Raw genomic sequence first — 23,685 nt, forward strand, 5'->3', positions numbered from 1 at the left:
AAATAGAACCTGCAACTGAAAAGCTTAACAAAATAATCACAATTGAATGGTCCAGATGTCCTCGCACATACGGCGTGGCTGTAACTTTTCCAGATATCATGGGATCTCATCAAATGTATCATCGTCCCTTCGACTACTCGAAGCAATAGGCGTGAAAGTCGAGAACCCGCAGTATTTAAAATGTCACAACAACGTAAAAGGCAAGCTTTACAAATTCCCTAGAATGCAATTACCAAAATACCTTCCTTTGAGAGGAAGACCTCAGGGTAGCTCTGGGATTTCATAGCTCTTACCCCTTAGGAGAACTACTCGCTCAACTGAGGGAGTGGGAGGCCTCTATTACAGGTAAAATATATCCATCACTCATAGCGAGACACATGGATACACAACATGGGAAACATGATCCAATGAATCACCAGCCCGATTCTCCCAATATGGAAACCTTCTGAGAACCAGATACCAAGACAAGGAAGAGCACTCCCAATAAGAAATCAAGGAGTTCTACACTTCCAGCTCCCAACTAAGGGAAGGAATCCCAATGGATCTATATGATATAGAAGCTTACCTCAAACAGACTCTCCAGGAATGATCCCCACTCATAAACAAAAATTCATAAGAATTAGAATCTAGGATGCCCTAGGGTGCCCTATTTAAATTTTAGCAGAAGGGCTCTCTCCCTCGACTCAAGCCACTAGACACCCAATATAAATAGAACCTCCTTCACAGGTCAATGTATGGTGCGATTTCTACTACTGTACACTCATGTGATATTGCTCTGCTATTTCCTTCAGTTGCCAGAAATCTGATTTAAGCATCGGAGAGACTTTGGCGGACACAGATCCAACCCTCTCATTGTGTCTCCATATTTGTGTTCCACAAGTACCTCACATAGCGCAGCTCATATTTGTGGAAGGTCAGTTTTTTGCTACAACACAACCTAATTATAAACAAAAAGGGAATTGGAAATAGGGGCGGGAACAGGCACAAAATAAGGTTTTCCCTTACCACACAACCCCCCAGCCAAAGTTTATTAGTCTTGTCAGAAATGCCATAGTTGGCTGGGGATGGATTAGATTGCTTGAGAAGTGTTGCATCAGGAAATCGCTGATAGGTCCTTCGGGGGCCACAATCTGTAAAAGGACGTCAGTGAAAGAGGAGAACCGGTATGGTTCTGGCCTAGGACTGTCCAATGCCTAAGTTAGATTTCTCTTAGCAACAGATGAATTACTGGAATCCAAGATCCCTAATGGGCTTGAATACCTAAGTATTTATAGTTGAGTGTGGCGGTGTGGAGAGTCCCAGTTGGTGATGTGTGGTCTATGCGGAGTAGGTCATCACGTAATAGAGTCGTATTTGGAAGTGCATCCTTGTGAGACATTGAGTCTTAGTAGGGAAGAGGTTCCCTATTAGATAAGCGTGTTCTTCACGTGTTGGGTAATGACCATTGATGTTTGAGTTTGACTAGAATTATATCTCTTTGGGATAATGTCCCTCTTATACCTACCCATGCTCCGACCTTCTAGTGATAAGATGGCGTGGACCTTGGTGGTGATGTCATAGTTGGGCCTCGTTGGCCCACGTGGAGGACTTAGTCCCTGGATGACTTTTTGGGTCTATTCCTCTTGGATTACGGAATGGGTTTTAATGTAGCCCGGCCTAGGCTGGCTTCTTCTTCGTGTTAGGACACGCAGGGTCTCGAGATTGGCCAGTGTATTTTTGGTTTATCACTTGTCCTTCACTTTCTTGGAATGGAGTGCTCATGAGAGTAATGTCTTTGTTATTGTCTTCAATCTTATGAGGGGCTTGCTACAAATAAAGCTTTTTAGAAGGAGTTGTATGATTGAGCATGTCGTGACCGTTGAATGGACTTTGCATCTTGGGGTAGATGGCTATTTCTTCTTTTCTGAAAATTGGTAATTGAGGGAGATGTTTGGTTCAAAACTCCATCACTACACCTTTCCACCTTTTTTGATCTTGATTTTTGGGGTAGATGGCTTTTTCTCCTTGTAGGAAGTTGGTAAGTGGGAGAGGTGAGGGGTTCAAACCCTCCTTACTACCTTTTTATTTCCCTTTTTGCTTTCTTTTTCTCTTTTTTTCCTTCCTTTTCATCATTTTTCTCCCATTTTCTCTCTTCATTGGAGCTTTACTACTATTTTCCTTTTTCATCAAGTGCACTTTTCTTGCCCCCCAAGTGTTTGCCATTTTTCCTCTTTGAGATTTTTTTTTCTTTACCTTCTCTCGGTCTCGCCCCTCCCGCCTCGCGGCCAACGTCTCACCCACAATGACCACTTCCCTCTCCCTTTCATAGACCAAATACTTGAGAAATTAGCATGTCAAAGTCATTACTGTTTCCTTGATGACTATTCAGGTTATAACCAGGTGTCTGTGTGCCCAGAGGACCAAGAGAAAACCACTTTCACATGCCCCTAGGATACATTCGCTTTTAGGTGGATGCCCTATGTGGATGGTATCATAGATAGGCATGTCATTGAGTCTGTTGACTTAATTGACCCGGTTTATGAGTTTTCTTGAGCTCCCACTCTTTATCTGGCTAAAGACAGTAAACTTAACGCTTGTGGGAGGCAACCCATCATTTTACTTTAGTTTTTTATAGTTTTTTAGGTAGACAATAGATCGCCGTGGCAGGTGCAGGTTGATTGATGTAGCACTCCACTTTTCAAGGTTGTATTGCTCCTTTCCTTTGTTTTTATTTGTTCTCCCTTGTTTTCTATTGCTCTATTCTTTTGCATACTATTGGGGACAATATCATTTAAGTTGGGGAGGGCACAACTTTGAGCTCTGATCTTTATTGCGAATTCATGCTGAAAATTTTTCAATCTAGAGAATTCAATATCGTTATCAAGAGTTATAGCAAGTGATTCTAGAGTTTGTTGATGTTTTTACCAGTTATTTAAACTTAGAACATTATTTCTCTTCCATTGTTGGTTAAATTTTTGCTTAAGATATTGATTTTCATCTTTAATGAATGTTTATGATGATTCATGTGTAACTATGCAAGCCTTTGTGGTTGAAAATTTTCCAAAATCATGCATTAATTACTTCTTCCTTAGTAACCGGGCCTCTTTGTCACAAGCATTGAGTTTCGCGTCAAACAGTTGGAACGCCTATAAAAATAAAAATAAAAACTTCCTACTCAGTAACCGGGTCTCTTTGTCACAAACATTGAGCTTCACATAAAACGGTTGGAAAGTTGAAAAAAAAAAGTTTGATTCTTTAATCTAGTCTTGACTTGTAGCCTATTTGGGTTGAGTAAGTAAGTCTGAGGGGTGTTTTTACACCTAATTCCTTAAAGCCCTCTGGCTTGAGAGTAATTGACCCAAAGCTCGCTACATGATCCATCTAGAAAGCTTAAGGGGTCAGGACATTGCACTGATTGAAGAAGTTAAAAAAAAAGGAAAAAAAGTATATATATATATATATAATAAAAAAAATAAAGCATGATAATGAATAGTGGGCTTGTGTAACACTTGGACATTATGACATAGCTTAAAATGAGTGATTTTGAATGCATGAGTATGAGTTGGCTAACTTGGAAGAGTTTCTTGTTCTTGTTTAGATTTCTATTAGATTTTATTGACTTGCTTAAGGGTCCTTGCTATTGATTCATTGATAATGATTTTACTTGCTTCTAAGTGGTTAAATTAAGTTGAAGGAGTAATAAGCAGAGTAGTTTTTGTTTTCTTTCACTCGAGGACGAACAAAAGAGCAAGTTGGGGAGTGTGATCTGGCCACAATTATGCATTGAATTTCTATTTAATTGTTGGATCTAATTTAATATCTTTAGTTTAATTAATTCCATTTTGCTATGTAATTGTGATTGTAGAGTGTTACAGGGTCATGCACATAAAAGATGCTGAATAGAAGAATTTGATGCAATCTAGGCACCGGTCTACCCATGGATCGACTCATATGTGATCAAGAGTGAGATGGGAAGAAGTTTCACTGAAAACCCAAGGGCATTGAAGAGTTTTCACCTCAAATTAGAAGTATGACCAAGAAATTAGTACAGGAGCATAATCGTAATTTCAGAAAATTAGGAAATTTTCAGAAGATATCCAATATTGGGCTCATATCATCCGAAATATTAATTGGAGCAACTTTAATTCTCGGATTGGGTCCATCTGAGACTAGGATGGAGACATATTTTCAAAAAGAGGATTTTGACCAAATTTAGAATTTAGATTGATTTTTAGATTAAATAAATATGTTAAATTCTTTCTCCTTCTCTAATTCTATCTCTCTCACACTGTTCTCTCTCTCCTACCTTCCACTTCTCTCTCCAATCCCCCTCTCCCATGATTCTCTCTCTCCCATCTCCTAAATCCTTCTCCCTAAAATCCCATTGGCCCTCTAAAACTCTCTTTATCTCTTTCCTAAATCCCTCCACATTTTCTTCTCTTTTTCCCCAAAATCCCTCTAATCTCTCCACGGTTTCCCATCTTCCTAAAATCCAAACTCCTCTAAAATCTCTTTGGATATATTCTTTTTTATTTTTTTTAATCTCTCCCTTCCATCCACGATCTATATACCAGCCCCTTTCATCTTCCACCAGGGTTCTTCTCTTTTCAAACCCTTTCATCTTGTTCCAACGTTTTCTTCTTGGACAGCAACTCGCAGAGATCACCAAGCATACCTCCATCTTAACCTCCATTAAGCACCATCAATCAACATTGCATCAATTCAACCTCTTGTGTTTTGACTCCATGGATCATCATGTTATACCTGTGCCCAATGTACACCCTAAATTTCAGGGCTGAATTGATTTTTCTATTGGTAGATGTTGCGATGCAACCAACGGTCAACACCTGTGACCTTGGGCCATGGCAGTCAAGGGGATAACTAGAATAAAAGGGTGAAATTCGATCTGATGGGCGATGTGACCGCATGAAAGTGAGCATTTAATCCTTAAATATTATGTGTACATGCTCCCTTTGAAGTCCTCGAAGTACGAGACAAAGTCGGGGATATTTGGAGTGAAAAATAACCCATCTTTGCTTGGGCGGTTTATCATATGGTTTTAGGTACTGAGTAAAACCACCAATAAAACTACCCAGGCTTAAATAACTTTAAATGGACTGATTTTTTATGGGTCCCACTTACCTTGGGAAATATGCAAGGGACTGGTGTCCTCATACCTTGTGGATCCCACCCATAACCTTTCCTCTTCGTATGGGACCAATAGATTGACCCATTTAACCATTTATAGTCCAATAATAGGTTTTGACCTATTTACTATCCAACCAAACGGACCTTAGGAAGGGTTTAAGTTATAAATAGGAGCTTGGATTCCCTTATCCATTTCATTCCCTCCTCCAACTAAAAACGTGGGAAGAAGGGAAAGAAGAGAAAGAAAGAAGAAAGGAGAGGAGAAGAAGAAGAAGAAAAAGAAGGGAAGGAAGGGAGCCCTTGCTGTCCTTCCCTTGAAGCTCATCTCGTCCTTCCCTCTTGAACGCCAAGCCAAGAGAGGAAGCTGTGGAAAGGAAGGAGTGAAGGAAGGAGAAGGGAGAAGGGGATTGGCTGAAGATTAAACCCACAACCCTTGGTGGCCAAATTGCGAAACTCCTCTCATTGGTAAGATAAGCCATTAACACCTCCTCCCCCTCTTTGATCGATTTTGGGGTTTGGGAACTTGGGAAAATGGGAAGACTTGGAACCCAGGGATCATTTGAAACTTCTACCTTATGCCTATATGGGGTCAATAGCCTCTATACATGACCCCAAAGACTTATCCTTGAACCCTACTACTAAAACCTAGGGTTTTATTCTATTTTACCTAATATTGGATTCACCAAGGGTTCTTCCCTTAAATCCTTGGTTTCATGGACCTAATAGGGTCTTGGGACCCTATAAGACCTTAGGGTAACTCCCCTTTGAAACCCTAATGCCCTCAAACCCTTGGGAGATGAAATCCTTCGTGAAAAACCCTAAAATCTCGGACTTAGAATTGAGTGGTTTTACATACGGTTTCACGTTTTGGGTATAACCACCCATAAAACTGCCAAGACTTAAAGGTCTCTGCTGGGAGTGGTTTGACCTGTGGTTTTAGGAATTTGGGGTAAAATCACCCATAAAATCGCCCATCTCTAGAACTACTTACCACTCGACCTCTGCTCACTATTTTGGCCATAACTCTGTCTATACATATCGTATCGATACAATTCAAATTGTGTTGTAAACTAGACCCAAAGGGCTATAATTATTATGGATAAACCTTGAACCCAATCAGTGGGAAGACCCTCGAAAGTGGGCCCAAACACTGAGATTGTGTTTTGACAGCAACTTTAGAGCAGAATTTGAATCTAGTGGCCTCGCCCACGTCGTGGCTATTTGAGTAGGTCTTGCTAAATTTTAGTGGAAGTTTAATTACACTCTAGAGTGCCCCTAATTATACTAATTAAGCGACATATCATGGTGCCAAGGCCTACCTTTGATGCCCCTAAACCCCCCCTTTCCCTCATTGGTTTTGGGTTGGGAAACTTTGGAAATTGAAGTTGAATCTTGGGGTTCCACTTGGAACCCAAGTGGTGACCTTGGTTTAGTGTTGAACCTCATTAGTGAGGCCTTGCCTCTAAGTATAACCCTAAAACCCCCTCCTTGCAACCTTATTGCTGAGTTTGGGTTTCATTACTCAAAACCCTATAATGTGACCTTTGGGAGTTCAATCCATTAAGTTCTCTAGACCCAATGAATTTAATGATGTAACCAGGCCCTAGTGGACCCTAGGACACCCTTCCCTTGTCCTTGGGACTTAAATATCCAAGTGAGACATATTGGGTTAAAGAACACCTTCAAAATTTGTATCTTCCCATGATCAAATGCAAGGGTGGATGCAAGGCCCTGCCTACAACTGGGCTTGCATCCGATGTTACCTTAAAGGCCTGCAGCCTATGTAATTTATGGGGTTTCCCTAAGGGACCTTCCCTCATCCTTTCTAACACTCTTCTACACTATCCTAGGCTTCATTAATTGTGTGAGGAGAAGCACTTAGCGGACATCAAACGACGAATCAAATCAACGGAACACGAACTATATTGTGAATAGGGGATTGGACTTTATTTTATTTTGAGGGTTTCTATGTTTAAATGTAATGCTTGATACGTTCATGTTATGTGTTGTACTTCATGCATAAATACATGCTTGCATTATTTATCTATGAATTTATTTTATTTTTATTTTTTTGGTAAAGATCTATGAATTTATTCATGTTTGTGATGATTGATGATTTTGTATTGTGAATGTGGTTGGAAATGGATGAGATGATGTTGTGGTTTATTTGATTCCTTCATCATATATTATATTTGGTTTGTCATGTGCCCTGTCGTGCTAGTACTCGGGTATTAGATGGTATGGGATGTCGATGCACCCGGAATACCTCTCGATATGATAGTTTCTTATAGTAATTTACACTTTGGGTTTATGAAATGTGATAAAAGGGATACGGGTGGTAGATGTGTTAATTCCTACACCGTGATCGCCTAAATGTGATAAAGGGATACGGGTGGTAGATGTGTATGTTCCTACACCATGATCGCCTTATTGATAATCTAGCCCGGGGATCGAGGGTCTAATACCGTGGCTTGGGATTATCGAAGATTTGCTGGGAGACCGATGATATGTTTCGAGACCGGCAGGCTTCCATTGATGTAGTTAGAGTTATATCATTGGGAATCGAGGGTATGTTCCGATACCAGGCATATGGCTTTACTATATCGTAGATTAATGGCATTGTATCATTGGGGATCGAGAGTAAGTTTCGATATCAGGGATACAGTTCCATTACTCTACATAGCATAGCATTCATGCATACATTGTATCTCATCAACAACATCCATCATGATTCGCATTGCATTTTGAACCGTTGCATACGATGCATGATTGTCAATCGGATCTGATGTGGGAGTCATCATTAGTGCTACGGGACGTCAAGGATGTTCATTCATCAGGTTCAGCTTGCAGTCCCATTTTTGTTATGTGTGTGTGGTTCAATTTCCTGCTCATTGGGCTCAGTGGAGCTCACCCCTCATGGAACACTTTTTTTAGGTTGTGATGCAGGTTGTACGGTACTAGTGGATGATAGAAGACACGGTACAGGATGTGGAAGCAAAAGTTGGTCTACAACCGTTGATGCTTATTTTACTTCTTGTTGGTTTTGCTATTGTATTCGCTTGATATATGTCTCCTTCCTTTCTCTGTACTTATCAAACAATTTCTATTGTAATAGCATTTAAATTCAAGGATAATCTACCTTATGTATTTATTATCGCTGTAGTTATTCCTTAAATGAGAATTAACGGTATTTATTACTAGCTTTTCATAATTCTGATATTAGTTATAATTCTTTCTTGTGTGACCGTGAGGTAAGCCACTGCATCCGTGATCCTGGAGGCGATTTAGGATGTTGCTAAATATCCTAGTCATACCCTTTTTATAGTATTTTATCCCTTGCCAGAATGGGGGTGTGACACATCATCTCGAAAGCGTCCTCCTATCGACTCGCACCATGAGCAGCTAAGTCTCCTGGCTATCCTTAGGTTAGATGAAGTTTTGGTTTATTATTATTGGATTCTTGGTTGTAAAGCATACTTAATTGTTTGATGTTAAAGACCCCTTACCTTGCGGATGATTTTTAATAGTTAAATCAGTTTAGAATATTTGTCTCTGTGATTCACTTATTCTATTCAAATAATGGTTTCTCTGTTTGTGAATTTTGGCAAACACCGAAGATAGTCTTTAAAAATCAAACTAAGCATGTCAAGCGAAAGCGATGGACAATTCTGCTTGACAGGATAGGTTATACTTAGGGTAGCCTGGAATCATATTTCTTTTTGTGGTTGTATTGAAACTTGTAGTTTTAGTGAACCGAAGTATGTGCCATAAATTAGGTAATAATGCCAAAACAGATTCAAAGCCTAAGAATAGTTTCTTCTCATTAATTCACCTCTTTGTCAATTAGCTTTTACTTAGTTTTAATTTAGTTTTGAATTTTGTAAATTTAATTTTCAAAACAACAATCACATCAATTTGAGTAAATTTAGCCTTTTAGTTCCCCGTGGATTTGATCCATACTTACCACTATTCTAATTAGTTTAATTAGGATTTTATTTTTTATCATATAACGACACAATCAAATTTTAGCGCCGTTGATCGTGTCAGTATGTGATAAAAAAATAAACCCTAAATTACTGCTAGAACAATGGTAAGAAGGGATCAAATCCATGGGGAACTGAAAGGCTAAATTTACTAAAATTGATGTGAATGAAATTTTGAAAATCAAATTTGTAAAATTTAAAATTAAATTAAAACTAAGTAAAAGCTAATTAGTAAAGAAGTGAATTAATAAAAAGAAACTATCCTTAGGTTTTGAATTTGTTTTGGCATTATTACCTAATCTCTAGTGCATACTTCGGTTCACTAAAACTACAAGTTTCAATGCAACCACAAAAAGAAATATGGTTCCAAGCTACCCTAAGTATAACCTATCCTGTCAAGCACTATCTTCCATTGCTTTCGCTTGGCACACTTAGTTTGATTGGTTAAAGACTATCTTCGGTGTTTGCCAAAAATCAAATACAGAGAAACCATTGTTTGAATAGAATAAGTGAATCATAGAGACAAATATTCTAAACTGATTTAACTATTTAAATTATCCACAAGGGAAGGGGTCTTTAACATCAAACAATCAAGTATCCTTTACAACCAAAAATCTAATAATAATAAACCAAAACTTCATCTAAACCTAAGGATAGATAGAAGACTTAGCTGCTCATGATGCAAATCAACAAACGACAGCAACGACGATGATCTTCCATTAAGCATGATGAACAATGAGGTGATGCAGTGATGCTGAAGGGGAGAGGTGGTACGTACACCTCCATATTGCGCCCGATCTGTGCCTTGAACAGCTTATTGACCATCCTCTGGTAGGTTGCTCCTGTGTTCTTTAGCTCGAACGGCATGATGCGATAACAATAGTTCTCCTGATCTGTCCTGAATGCAATGTAGGTCTCATCCTCCTTATTCATGATGATCTGGTTGTAGCCCAAGTACGTGTCCATGAAGCTCAACACCTCATGACCTACGGTCACGTTGATTAGCAAGTCGATCCTTGGCAGGGGGTATTCATCCTTCGGGCACGCCTTGTTCAAGTCGGTATAATCCTCGCACATCCTTCACTTTTCATTTGGTTTAGAAACCATCACTACATTTACGAGTCAAGTGGGGAATTTCTCCTCACTGATGAACGCCGAATGGTTCACTTTCTCAACCACTTCTTTGATTGCAGTCTGTCTGTCAAGGGTAAAATTCCTCTACTTCTGTTGTATTGGGTTCCTAGTTAGATCCATGTGCAGCCTGAGTTTGGCTATGTGCTGAGGTATGCCTGACATGTCTGAGACTGACCATGCAAAGACATCTGAGTTCTCCTTTAGGAATCGCCTAAGTTTTTTTTTCTGCTCTTCATTTAGCAACAATCCGACCTACTCTTTTTTGGTGGGTTCATCCTCGCTAAGAGGGAATGGGACAAGATCTTCCACCGGCTTTCCTCTTTGTTCCATCAACTCATCTCTCTGGTCGCTAATAAGGTTCTCTATACATAGAACCATCCCTCGAGTGTTGCCATTATTCTTCTTGATGAACAGTGCATAACATTCCCTAGCTTTCTTTTGGTCACCCTTGATCTCGCCAACGCCATTCTCTGTTGGGACTTCATCTTCATATGTATCGGTGATATTATCCCCTTGAGAGCCATTAGAGCTGGTCACCCCAGAATGTCGTTAAAGGATATGATCGACCTTACCACCATAAAGGTAACTATGATCGTGGCTTGTCGAAGGTGCTCTCCGATGGTGATTGGCAACTCGATTTTTCCTCTGATGGAGGAGGAGGAACCTAAAAACCTGTGGAGATAGGTTACCTCAAGCTTGAACTGGTCATCGCTGAACCTGAACTGTCTGTAGGCCTCCAGTGAGATCACATCCACGAATACTCTGATATCAACAGCATCCTGTGCACAGCTCGATTGGATATTTCTACCTGCGCCATAAGGGTGTCTTCATGTGGTAAGCTTACTCCTTCTAGGTCAGCATTCGAGAAGGAGATTACTGTCTTAATCTTGGCTACCTTGCTTGGCATCTCTGTTACCCCTATGATCCAAGCATAGGCTTTCGCCTTTCTTATGGACTCCTGCCCTGGCCCTCCTAATATAATAAGGATTGGGACACCTCTAGTGTTTCTTTGTCCTAAACCATCCCTTCTTTCCTCTGGACGGCCTCTATCTCTATTGTGATCTATTCTCCTCTCCTAGCATTGTGGCTCCTCTCTCCCTCGATCGTGATCCCTGCCTCCTCAACCTGAATGATTGTCTTAATCTCCCTTCACGAACCTACTTAGGTTCCCTAACCTTATAAGTTGTTCTTTTTCTCTCCTCAGTTGGATGCAATCTTCTGTGTCATGACCAGTGTCTTTGTGGAAGAGACAGAATTTTGTTTGGATTTCACGTCTCAGGTCCAGCAAGCATGGGTCGAGGCTAACGAAGCAAGCCACAGTCTTGAATCTGCATGAGGATCTGAGACCTTGTAGTATTCAAGGGAGTGTAATCAGGACTTCCAGCTCGATCGGTCTTCTCTGGGCGGCACTCATTTTTTTTCGGTCGACGATTACCTTTCTCCTATCAGCGCTCAATTTTAGGTCGTTTGCTTTCTCTGCAATCATCCAGCACCGATCTCTTACTCTCCTAAGGTTTTGCTTCAATCACATTCTTTCGGGCTTGTAATACTTCGATCGTGTTGGCAAACTCATTGCACGGTCCAATAGTTCTTTCATTGTCCTAGTCTCGTGTCGTGTCAGGTCCTTGATGAGGTCCAGGTCCCTGACGCCCCCGACCAGGGCTGCATGTTGAGTCTGGTCATCCAGATCTCTGACCTCCAGGGATTCCTTCATAAATTTGGTGACATACTCCCTGAGGGACTCCCCTAGATTCTGTATCACTTTCAATAGGTTGATCGTGGTTTTCTTCTGCTTTATACTACTTTGGAAGCAGACGACAATTTCCTTGCAGAGTTTTGTGAAGGTGTTCATAGATCAAGGCTTAAGCCTTGAAAACCATGAAGTGGCTGCACCATTGAGAAATGTCAGGAATGCTCGACAAGGAACGTCTAATCCGCCATATAGGGTCATCATCCTATTGAAGTAGTTGATGTGATCATTGGGGTCCGTGGTGCTGCTATAAAGTTCGAAAGTAGGTAGTCTGAATCAGGAGGGGAGAGATGCACTCATGATTTCTGCCGAGAATGGGTGCTGGCTTGGCACAGAGTGTGTTCCACTCTTTGTCTACTTCTTCAATACCTCAAACTGCTCGTCTAGCTCTCGGAGTTTTTTTATCTAACTCTGTATCACATGACCGTCTATCACGCTCGGTTGGACGCTCACTGTGAACCTGCTCTCGACCCCTCCTTGTTGTTTCTTCCCATGGTAGGGTTCGACTTGATCATTAGACGTCCCGACGTGTTGAGCCCTAATGTGAACATGAGGGACTCTCTTCACGATGCGTTCGACTTGGCCTTGGTGGACGATTTTCTCTTAATCGCCCTTGGAATACTGATCTTCTGACCAAATCATTCTGATTAAGTTCCACCGATCTACGCATCCAGCATGCCCCATGTTCCGATTGGATCGGTAAATCCACAGTTCTCACTGGATGATGTAAAGGATCTCCCTATAGATGGGCTGAACCTGCACAACTCGTAGCTTTCTCTGCTCTTTTGGTGGGCCTCCCAGGGTTTTGCTCCTGCCGAGGGATTGGTTCCATCCTTGGCAGTGGCACTACCCTCATGCAGGAAGTCGCCCGCTGTCTTAGATAATCCCAAAAGAGGCTTTGGTCCTGGAAAATCTGTCTCTACAAGTTAGTAATCTGGCTCATTGTTGCTAGCGTGTTTGGATTAGCTACTATTTCCATGGGTATCCCTTCATTGAGGTTTATCTCCCCTGCATCAACGTGATCGTTCTCTGGGTTCTCCGTCTCTTAAAGTCCATGATGATCGGCTCTCTGACGAGAGCTCTTCGGTGGTAGTGTCTCGTTCCTCTCCCTCAGAGCATTGGTAGAGGGAACGACCTTCTTACATGGTGTCATTGAGTACTTGAGGAAGCGAACTAGTAGAAATGTTGGCTAGTGTCGTTCCAACAGACGGCGCCAATCTGTTGTGTCAGGAAATCACCGATGGGTCCTTTATTGGTCAAACAACGGTCTAGAGATCAAGCCATGGTTCCCTAGGGAAACCAATATACTACAAAATTAGGGTTTTGCACGCCTTGGGTTATCCCATGGTGTCCCATGGGTGCCCCATTAAATTTTAGGGTTTCCCATGGTCGCCCATGGGAACCCTGGTGCATCCCTATTAGGGTTTCTCCTTCCCTATTGCGTCCCATAAAATTAATTATCACAATAGGGACGGAGAAATTCATCTCTAGTCCATCACATGGCAAGAGGGATCCATCCCATACTCGAATGTGCAGCGGAATTAAATCGATTCGAGTTTCTTTCGCATCCCATAAATATTAATAATCAATAAACTGAAGGAATTAATAAAGAACTGCTAACCTGGTGAGCCTCAAGTGTTGCTCCTCCAATAGACAGTGGTTCTTCCTCCAGTGAGCGCTCCAAGCAAACAGATCTGAACCTCCAATGGTGCTACCAAGGTTCTACACGCCAATCCCAGATGCCCTCAAACTCCTCAACACAGATCTAGGGTTTCACAAACCCTAACTCTCAAACACAGGTGAGAGAAGCAAGAAGAAGAAGAGAGATCACAAGAGGGAGAGAGAGAAACCAAAAACATAGGAGAGAGAGTGTTTGCTCAAAAATGTGGAGAGCTTCTTCTCCCTCCTGCGTGTTGGTCCCCTATTTATAATAATAGGGTTTAATTAAATCCTAGATAGATTTAATAGAGTCCTAGTGAGGGAATCTGATTCTCTCTCTCTCTCTCAGTCTGGTAGTTCTGTTTAAACTCAAAGTGTTACACAGGTGAAGAAGCAGAATCTAATAGGGAAAGTACTAGTTAGATTTTTTATTTAATTATTAATGGATAATTATAATTAGCACCAAATCCATTAATAAAATAAAGAGCCAATTAAATTAGCAAATTCCAAATAACTCCCTATATGATAACAATTTATCATATACAACCCCCCACTAATCAACACCATCATTATGGAATCTAGGGCATATACACATGTACTGCCAAACCCCAATCCATAGTACATGTCCATATAAGAGCGTCTGTGCATCTGATCGGGTCCCGCAAAACTCGATTAAACAATTTATTTAAAATAACTATAAATAATGTATCATTTTATGTAAAATAGATTTTTGCAAAACCATTTCCAAAACGGCACTGGATCCAGATTTTGATCTGACCATGCACAGATAGTCTCTATCTTGGTGTTTCCCAATCGGGCAGTGGTGACCGTGTTGGATAACTCCTTCACTCACAAAGTGTTCACACATTCCCAGAACACCGACTTTGACTCGCTTGAGTCTCAGTCATTGATGAACTAAAGAATGTGATCACCCTTTGCAGTGACAGGGTTCCCTCAGGTACAGGGTGTCGGTGACACATGTTTATCCCTTCCTACATCTGGCAGTAATACATGAGGGAATCGACAAAGTAGATTCTTCGCCAATGCACACATCAAACATGTGAGCACTCGCATTCGTACCCTGACATCACATGTCTAGGCATACCCAATGCGACGACCATATGATAAGGGTGCCCAACCCAAACCCTAGTCGTGACTACCATTTTAAGTAAAACTTAGGGACACATAATGCTCAAAAAGTTTATACCGCATGTGACAATATCAAACTAAAATGTAAAAATGTTCAATACAAAGGTGAACCGGGTTGAACCAGACCGAACTGGGTTTGATGGACACACACTTGTCCAACAATCTCCCACTTGTACATCAAAGCCAATTCCCCATACATTTTAAACCCATGCCCTCTATGTGTTTCTCAAACACACCTGGTGACAAACCCTTTGTCATGGCATCAGACACATTTTCAGTTGTGTCCACTTTAAAGATACTTACATCACCCTGCTGGATAATCTCTCTGATGAGGTGATACTTCTATTGCACGTGCTTGTTTCTCTAATGAGCCCTAGGCTCCTTAGCTTGTGCAATGGCCCCTCTGTTGTCACATAACAGGGGAATAGGACCCTTGAAAAGATCAGGGACTACCTCCAAATCTGATAGGAATTTTCTCAGCCAAACACCTTCTTTTGTTGTATCACAAGCTGCAAGGTATTCTGCTTCGGTAGTAGAATCGGCTATAGACTTTTGTTTTGCACTCCACCACACAATGGCACCTCCACCCATTAGATATACCATCCCAGACGTGGATTTTCTGTCATCCTTGTCAGTTTGAAAATCCGAATCTATGTATCCCAATACTGACAACTTATCAGATCCAAAAACCAAAAAATATTCCTTAGTCCTTCTCAGGTACTTGAGGATATTCTTGACAGCACTCCAATGGTCACGTCCAGGGTTAGATTGATAACGACTTACCATACCTACTGCATAGAAAATGTCCAGCCTCGTACACAACATAGCGTACATAAGACTCCCTACTCCTGAGGCATAGGGAATCCTTTTCATCTCTTCAATGTTTGTCTAAGACTGAGGACATTGAGATCTGGAAAGACTGACTCCATGTCTGAAGGGAACACTTCCCCTCTTGGAGTTCTCTATACTAAATCTGGTCAGGACTTTGTCTATATAGGTAGCCTGTGACAAGCCTAGCTGTAAGTACCGTGGTCCTAGGGACGAGGGTTCCTCAGCCCTTATGGTATATGGCGACATAGGGTTTTGGGAGATGTATGTGTGTGTGTATATGGATATGGATAATATTGTCAATGTATAATATTGATAAATAGGGGATTGGGATCATGCATTAAAATATGTTAATATAATGTGAAGTCGCCACCTAGGGTTAGGGCCTAGGACCCATTAAGTGTAGCCCTAACCGTTGTGAGCGGTGTTTGAGTTTAAAGATTACCGCAAGCGTACGGGTCAATCGTAGCTACGGGTCGAACACGAGGAGATATACGCCACTCTATTTAACTAACTTAAAAGTAGTGCAAAGTGAACCAAATTAAAGTGTTAAATTAAACTAATTAAACTAACGAAAATTAATGCATCCTAACTCATAAGCATCTAACAAAATTAAGGGATTAAATTGACGTCCTAACACATGAACATCTAACCTATCAAACTAACGTAAATTGGAAGGAATAACAAAAACGCAGCCACACTTCATAATCACATAAAAAGAAATAAGGGAATAAAAGTGCATCCACATACCACAGCCATATAAAAAAAAATGAAAGAAATAGAGGGAGAAGAAGAAGAAGATAGAGAGAGATAGAGGAGAGGGAGAATGAGATTGAGAGTTTAGATAGTAAAACCTGGATGTGCTTGCATGAATGTAATTGAAAAGCTTAAATACTTGCATAAACTTATCATGGCCTCCTCTTCTAAATCTTCAAGTCTTGTCATCAACTTAAGAACTTAGACTAGAAGGCTTAAAACCTAAACTAGAATTAAGAAATTACAACCCAAGTGAAGACTTAAATTAAAATTAAAGCATAAACTAAATCTATTATAACCATTAAATGAAAATCAAAAGGCAAACTAGAACTTAGAAAGGCCAAAAATCACAACTTAGAAGGAGAAGAAGAAAAGAAATTTTACTAAGTGAATGAACTAAAAATTACACAAAAAAACTTAATTAAAATTGAACTAGAAACTAACTAAAAACTAAACTAAAAAAACTGACTTCTTACAACTCAAAGGGAAAGGGGTATTTATAGGGGGAAGAGAGGAGAAAAGAGAAGAGGGAAGTGTAGGAGAAATATTCCCTAAGAAAAGAGAATATTCTCTTCTCCTTCCTCTTTTACAATGCCTTGAATCCTAAGAAAAAAAAAAACAAATAGAAAGAAGTAGAAGAGAAGATTGTTTACATAGACCTTCTATTTCTAGAAAAGTAAACTTCCAATTCTAACAAGTGCTTCCTTTTCTTTGTAGATATCTTGTCCAAGCAATAAAATCAAAGCATCTCTGACTTTTCAACTTTCCATAGGTGAGAGAATATCTTTCAAAATAAATCTATCCTAAGTAGAATTCCAGAAGTGCCCTTGAGAAGTTGGAGGAGAGAGAGAGTAAGGGTGATGACTAGGATTCCTTCAAGAATAATTAAAATACCCATTCTGTCCTTCAAAAAACGTGGAGCATGGGGTACTTATATAGGCCTCACCATTGTGTTCCTTGCAAAAAATAACCCAAAATAGACCCAAATTTCGTCCAATTTGGAGTTCGGGAGCCCAAGATATCTCAAGTTGAAGTTGGACTGTCCAGAGCCCTCCAAATGGAATCTTTCGGGTATAGGAAATATAAATTCTAATAATTATGTTAAGGCCCTTGGAATTGAACTTTCGATTCACTTTGTCCCCCGCCGACTGTCAATAATTACAAATAAACCCCTATAGACCATTTTCGTGCTTCGTTACGGAAACAGTTGTAACTTCTTCGTTTCAACTCGGAATCAAGTGCCGTTTGAACCGTTGCGAAGCTGACTCGATGGGCTACGTATCCAAGCCATTAACACCTTTAAACAGGTTAAAAACATTTCCTTAGCATCATCTCCTCCATTTTCACAAGAATTCACCTAAAACCTGAAAAGCACAAGAAAGCACCGAGTAACTCTGTCCAATGTGGTAAAATGTATGCTTTATGCCCTAAGATTTCACACATAAATGTGCTCATCAGATTTCCCCACACTTGAACGTTACTTGTCCTTAAGTAAAGCAAAAGAAAAACTAACTTAGAATGCAGAAAATCCTAACTCACTTTCGTAGGAATCACGGTTGCACTTAGCATGTGCAACAAGCCTTTGAACCCCTAGGTTACCCCTAGTGGACGAGTTGTGTCTCGTGGGTGTTTGCAGTGAATATACACCCAAAATTCAATTATAAATGAATGTTACAAATTTTAATCATAGCATAAGTAGGACAGTGCACATAATCCAAAAAAGTGTTCAACTAAAGATCAAGGAGCCAAAGGTTCCCCCACACTTGAATTTTATCACCCCACATCAATTCAAGTAACAAGCATGCATCAAGTTCAAGGGATCTCCTCATATTTTTTGAACACTACTCACCTTCAAGTAAACCTCCCCATAGCATCGATGGAACCAAAGACTTAGGCATTGAGTATTGTTGACCATACTTTCTTTTTCAGGCATTAAGGCAAAAGCTTTTTTTTCTTTCTCAACAACAAACTCTTTTTCTACTCCACTACTGTTCCCTGAGTGACATGGTGGAGCATACACCAGACACCCAAATACTTGGTAGCTTCGCTTTTTGCATATATCCATAAGACATTGAGACATTGATGCAAGAGTTTTTTTGTTTTTGATTTTCCTTCCAAGGAATTTCAATCAAGTCACCCTGCTTCATGAGGCACAGTGTCCTATCTAGTCCCAAGGAATTCCACCTTCCTTTCTTTTTTTTCTTTTTTTTTCTTTCATTCACTTTCATGCCTTGCCTTGTCAGAAACAAATTGGTCTCAACTAGTAGCCAAAAGATCAAAGGGTCCATAAAATACATAGAGAAATCTAACCATCAAATGAAATAATGCTCATATTTTCCAATTCAATCACTCTCACCGGATACAAACCAACCACCGTCCTTGAAAAGGAATTTTTTATTATTTCGCATGCTAAGACACCTAATTCCCTCTCTCTCTTGTTTTGCAATCAAAGAGACATATGCACAAAACCAAACTATTGCCACAATCAAAATTCACCAACTAAGCCTAACATCCCCCCCACACTTAATTCATGCAGTGTCCTCAATGCATGCATAAAAGAAAAAAAATAAGGACATGGGAGGAGATGAAGGGGTTTACCAGATATAATTAACAAAGAGGATCATGAAGAGTCATGAGCTCTACAAAAAATGCTAGGAGCAGCAATAGAAATCTCAATCCATGACCAGTAAATGGAAAAATAGCTTTAGAACCAAAAAACACTAGACCATGAATTTTAGTAAAGCGAGAAATAATACGGAAGTTAAGCACAACTGAGAAATATCCAATAGAAAAATCTGTCCTCATGGGACAGTGAAAAATGAAGGCAATAAAACTCAGGCCATAAATCCTTCCCTTCTCTCCCATTTACAATGTAGAACACCTATCATTCTTTGAAAAAGCAACCAAAAAGGGATCACAATAAGCATAAAAAGGATTATGAATAACCTCATCTAAATAATCATAAAAAATTGGAGGTTTACTCAAATCAATCATAGCAATACAACTATCCGCTCTTTGCAGAACTTGGTTTGCCAAATAAGGATCATGGAAATATGCTTGAAAGGCATTATGACTAACATTGTCCTCCTCAATAAAATCGTCAAACCTAGGAGGTTTGGATAAATTAACATGTGAGACAATGGAATCCTCAAAATGACAATTATCTAAGTTTTCCAAAGAGAGAGGGGGAGATCGAATTTCCTGGGTTTCTATATTATCATGAAAATCTGATTCTAAATCAATAAAAACACTAGGCTCACTAAAATAAAAAATTTTAGGAAAAAGTGGGACTTCCCCAGGTAGCTCATCAAATATCGCTTCACTAATATCTTGAGGAGACTCAATCTCAATAAATAAATCATCATGAAAAGAAGCTTGTTGGGAATGACTCTCATTAACCTCAAACTGGGGTGGTGGACTTTCAATATCCTTAAACTGGGGATGGGACGGTTCAGGCTGACTAGGTAATGTACCCGTTTCCTCCTCTTGCACCATGTTTATTAGTTGAGAGAGTTGCTTCTCCATGGTATTTTGGCTTGTTGTGAGAAGGTCTATGTATTTCTCAAGCTCATTCAGTCTGGCCTCCTCACCCATGTTTTGAAACTCAAGGGGTTGGTGATATGGTTCAAGGAGAGGTGGCCCATTGAGATTCAATGGAGGGTTGGGCATTGGAGGACCAAACTGACCATGATATTGGAAATTGGGTGGTCCAGCTTGGTTATTCCATTGATCCCACAAGAAATAGGGATGATCACTCCACCCGTGATTGTAAGTGCCAAAAAAATTGTATTGAAATTGAGGGCTCGCATTCTCATCACCATTGCTACCCCCATAAAGATTAGGGCATCCTTCCATAACATGGATAGTCTGGGGATGTGACCAATCAAAATTTTTTGAAAGCCCATAGTTGGGTTGGGGAGCAAAATTGTATTGGGGTAGTGCAAAATTGTTCTCTATCTCACTACTTTTGGCTTTCCTAACCTGTTTAGACATTTCCTTCAAAATCATGGTTGCCTTAGCATAGGTCCATCTTTCCCCCAAAGTCTTATATGGAAGTGTATCTCCCATATTCTAAATTAACCACCTATCCCAAATTGAGGTCTCCCATAAAAAAAAGTTTAAAGAAAAATAAAAGACTAGAAAAAAAAATATTAAAAACAAGAGGGAGCCCAAGGTAGATAGTGCATCTATCCCTCAGAAATCAAAACAATGGTTCCAAAGCTGTAAGGTTGCCATATAGGTTGACAGCAAGGGAACCCATATAGTCTTCACGAACCACCTACGGACGACTCCAAATGGATTCTGATGTAAGGGGGAGGACTACTATACGTTTATGTTTTCAAAGCTCTCACTATGTCGCTTTCCTGTTATCAAGAGTGGTCACCTCCAAAGATAAGTCACATGCCAATCCAAACCACCCAACGAATCAAGGTGCACCAAGATTGGCTGGGTTTGGGCATATGAAGGACTTTAGATTGGGCGCACACTATTTGAAACAGAAGAGAAACAAGAAGAGATTTTCAAAAACTTTTTTTTTTTTTTTTTTAGAAAAAAGAAGCGAAGAGAATAAATTAAAACACTTCGAACTACTTAAAAATCAGAAAAATAAAGTGGACAATAATCTCCCTAGCAACGGTGCCAAAAACTTGTTTGAGTTTAAAAATTACCGCAAGCGTACGGGTCAATCGTAGCTACTGGTCGAACACGAGGAGATATACGCCACTCTATTTAACTAACTTAAAAGTAGTGCAAAGTGAACCAAATTAAAGTGTTAAATTAAACTAATTAAACTAATGAAAATTAATGCATCCTAACTCATAAGCATCTAACAAAATTAAGGGATTAAATTGGCGTCCTAACACATGAACATCTAACCTATCAAACTAACGTAAATTGGAAGGAATAACAAAAACGCAGCCACACTTCATAATCACATAAAAAAAAATAAGGGAATAAAAGTGCATCCACATACCACAGCCATATAAAAAAAATGAAAGAAATAGAGGGAGAAGAAGAAGAAGATAGAGAGAGATAGAGGACAGGGAGAATGAGATTGAGAGTTTAGATAGTAAAACCTGGATGTGCTTGCATGAATGTAATTGAAAAGCTTAAATACTTGCATAAACTTATCATGGCCTCCTCTTCTAAATCTTCAAGTTTTGTCATCAACTTAAGAACTTAGACTAGAAGGCTTAAAACCTAAACTAGAATTAAGAAATTACAACCCAATTGAAGACTTAAATTGAAATTAAAGTATAAACTAAATCTATTACAACCATTAAATGAAAATCAAAAGGCAAACTAGAACTTAGAAAGGCCAAAAATCACAACTTAGCAGGAGAAGAAGAAAAGAAATTTTACTACGTGAATGAACTAAAAATTACACAAAAAAACTGAATTAAAATTGAACTAGAAACTAACTAAAAACTAAACTAAAAAAATTGACTTCTTACAACCCAAAGAGCAAGGGGTATTTATAGGGGGAAGAGAGGAGAAGAGAGAAGAGGGAAGTGTAGGAGAAATATTCCCTAAGAAAAGAGAATATTCTCTTCTCCTTCCTCTTTTACAATGCCTTGAATCCTAAGAAAAAAGAAACAAATAGAAAGAAGAAGAAGAGAAGATTGTTTACATAGACCTTCTATTTTTAGAAAAGTAAACTTCCAATTCTAACAAGTGCTTCCTTTTCTTTGTAGATATCTTGTCCAAGCAATAAAATCAAAGCATCTTTGACTTTTCAACTTTCCATAGGTGAGAGAATATCTTTCAAAATAAATCTATCCTAAGTAGAATTCCAGAAGTGCCCTTGAGAAGTTGGAGGAGAGAGAGAGTAAGGGTGATGGCTAGGATTCCTTCAAGAATAATTAAAATACCCATTCTGTTCTTCAGAAAACGTGGAGCATGGGGTGCTTATATAGGCCTCACCATTGTGTTCCTTGTGAAAAATCACCCAAAATAGACCCAAATTTCGTCCAATTTGGAGTTCGGGAGCCCAAGATATCTCAAGTTGAAGTTGGACTGTCCAGATCCCTCCAAATGGAATCTTTCGGGTATAGGAAATATAAATTCTAATAATTTCGTTAAGGCCCCTGGAATTGAACTTTCGATTCACTTTGTCCCCCACCGACTGTCAATAATTACAAATAAACCCCAATAGACCATTTTCGTGCTTCGTTACGGAAACGGCCGTAACTTCTTCGTTTCAACTCAGAATCAAGTGCCGTTTGAACCGTTGCGAAACTGACTCGATGGGCTACGTATCCAAGCCATTAACACCTTTAAACAGCTTAAAAACATTTTCTTAGCATCATTTCCTCCATTTTCACAAGAATTCACCTAAAACCTGAAAAGCACAAGAAAGCATCGAGTAACTCTGTCCAATGTGGTAAAATGTATGCTTTATGCCCTAAGATTTCACACATAAATATGCTCATCAAGCGGAATTGGGCTACGTGACTCCATATGGTCCGACCAAAGGTTCGGGTAAGGGGTCAGGTTACGAGTGTGGGAAGGTGTTAGACACCCACCTCGCCCGGCCGAAGCCGGTCTCTCTGTATTAGATGCTACATAAGGACGAATGTTCTCTCTCTTTTATTACAGGGATGGGGGATATTATGAACTACTTTCAGATGCTATGAATTGAACTAAAGCATAATAAACTACATTATATATATGAAAAATACGGACTAAAACGATGAAATATGAAAGGACTATATTGAATCAACAAAATGCAGTAACTATACCTGTATGGTTGTATTCCCCTAGCTCAGGGGGGATAGACGAATGGACTGACACAGATTTTTTTTTCGGCGGAGTAATGGCTCTTCCAAGTGATTTGGAGATGAGTAAATAGACAGAATAATGTCTATAATAAAGGAGTTTTGATGGTTATCCGTGCACAGACGGGATAACAACGTCAAGGAGCAAAAGCACTCTATACTCAGAGGGACAATCGAAGGATCTGTCCACCACAAGAAAACTTCAAGCACTCACACTCTCATGAGAGAATGAGGAGAAATGAGGGTGAAAAGGGAGGAAAAGAGGCTAGGAATCACTTGGGGAGGGTCTCTCCATCCAAAATTCCTTGGGAAATCTGGGAGAGGACCCTCCTATTTATAGGGAGGGACCCCCTCTTTCTCTTGGCCAGATAAGTCCTCCACGGCGCCATGGAGATGTCCACGGCGCCGTGGGGGACTTTTCCACAGCGTCGTGGGTGATGTCAGCAGGCTGATGTCACACCCCCTCATGGCGCCGTGGAAATCCGATACACATCCCCACGGTGTCGTGGGAAGGGGCCCACGG

The 23,685-nt window shown here is 40.0% G+C and overlaps 1 long non-coding RNA gene across 1 annotated transcript; it reads right to left on the reverse strand.

Moving 5' to 3' along the window:
- Positions 1-2,844: 2,844 nt before the first annotated feature.
- LOC122653075 lies at positions 2,845-15,481 on the reverse strand. Its single transcript, XR_006331700.1, has 3 exons — positions 15,469-15,481; positions 12,455-12,457; positions 2,845-3,125 (listed from the first exon to the last, which is right to left on the reverse strand). It is a non-coding gene; the product is annotated as an uncharacterized LOC122653075 (long non-coding RNA).
- Between the last annotated feature and the right edge of the window lie 8,204 nt (positions 15,482-23,685).

This window comes from Telopea speciosissima, chromosome 2 (assembly GCF_018873765.1).
Source record: "Telopea speciosissima isolate NSW1024214 ecotype Mountain lineage chromosome 2, Tspe_v1, whole genome shotgun sequence".
Lineage (NCBI taxonomy): Eukaryota > Viridiplantae > Streptophyta > Magnoliopsida > Proteales > Proteaceae > Telopea > Telopea speciosissima.